Raw genomic sequence first — 1,584 nt, forward strand, 5'->3', positions numbered from 1 at the left:
TCCTTCGGGACCACGAGGCCCGTCTGCGCACAGACGCGTCGCCGTGAGGAGCCGTCAAGTAGGAGACGCCGAGAAAGACAAGCACAGGCAGCACCGTGAAAAAAAAAGGGATGCAGTGAAGCCCCCGGAGGGAAGCACGTGGCCCGGCGGCGGGGCGCGGGGCGCAGGGCCCGAGAGCACCGCGCTGCGCCCGCACGCGTTTGGGCAGGACGAGCGGGGCCGGCTGCGGCTGCCCTGAGGCTTTATTCCCTAGCCAGGCCTATTTACTATTGGGAGTGAATTTGCGGCTTTTCAAGCCGGGCGCGGGCCTGCTGCCCCGGCGGAGACGGGCAGGCTGAAGGGATCCCGACCGACCCGCACGCCGGGCTGGGGACCGATCCCGCCGCCTGCTTTTCCGGCTCGCCTCCCGCGCGGGGAGCGCGGCTCCCCCGCCCCCAGCCCCCTCCGAGATCAGGTAGAGGGGCTCAGCTCCCAGGAGAGCCCCACATCTGCTTAAAATATTGTCCAATGAAATGAAATGCTACAGCAGAGCCTGCTTTTAATGGACTCCGCACTGCCGGCGCGCTCCGCCGCCTTCCCGCAGCAGCCGGGCGCGGGGACAAACGCAAGCCCGCGTTAACAGGCGAGGAGCGGGCACACGGGCGTGTGCGGGGAGCTCCGTGCGGGGCTTCCTGCGGCAGCCCTCTGGACTCCACACAGAGATGCACGCACCCGGCGCCGGGTTTAATCTGTTTTGCAAATACATCCTCCCGGGAGAGAGAAACCTTAGCTTTGGGCTACTGTTTTGAACTGTGATCCCTAAAAAATCCTCGCCTGAAACCCCATAAACCGTTGGGCCTTGTATTGTATTAAACACCTGATTTTAATCAGGGCTCAGCCTTCCAGGGAGACGCTCCCCGCCTGCTGCAGCGGGGCGAGCCCGGCGTTTCCCCCGCAGCTCCCGGGGCGGCAGCGGAGTCGCCGTTCCCAGCTGGAGAAAGCCCCAGCTCTCCCTCCCGAGCGCGGCGGACCCAGGCACTGGGAAACCTCTTAGCTCTTAAACTTCAGCGGCGTACTTACCGCTCCCCGACCCGAGCAGCTGGGGGTGGGGGGCAGCGCGGCGGAGGGCGCGTGTGACACGCACACGGCTCCCGCGCCCTGGAAAGGGGGGTGCGGTGCGTTGCACAGCTGGGACGCACGTGTGTACCTGCGCCAGACCCGGACGAGAGGCGACCTGGGCCGGCTGTGAGCACGGGCGCTCCCCGCAAGGCGGGGAAGAGTTGCCCCAGCTTGGGCCGCAGGGAAAGAGCCTGATCCCGAAGCAACCTTCCCGCACCAGCAACGACAGCAGCGAATCGAGGGGCGAGACCCGCGGCAGCAGTAATAACATCAGCATTAATACTGTTGGCGTTTTCAGGAGGATCGTTATTAATGGCATTAAGTCGTAGTGTGAGCCTGATTATTATTGCTGCTGCTGCTGTGGGGCTGGGGCATGTCTTCCCGCTGTTTCTTGCAAACCGAGCTGCTCGTGTGACCTGGAGGCGAGGTCCCCGCTGCCACACGTGTGCTGCCCAGGTGGGTCCCCCCCTCGCCGGTGCGGGTCTC

The 1,584-nt window shown here is 64.9% G+C and overlaps 1 protein-coding gene across 3 annotated transcripts in view; it reads right to left on the minus strand.

The window, feature by feature from the left end:
• Nucleotides 1-1,584, minus strand: part of PRDM16 (PR/SET domain 16) — a 459,646-nt gene that overhangs the window by 456,179 nt on the left and 1,883 nt on the right. The gene's annotated exons all lie outside the window — the stretch shown is intronic.

Source organism: Crocodylus porosus, unplaced genomic scaffold (assembly GCF_001723895.1).
Source record: "Crocodylus porosus isolate Cpor-Errol unplaced genomic scaffold, CroPor_comp1, whole genome shotgun sequence".
Lineage (NCBI taxonomy): Eukaryota > Metazoa > Chordata > Crocodylia > Crocodylidae > Crocodylus > Crocodylus porosus.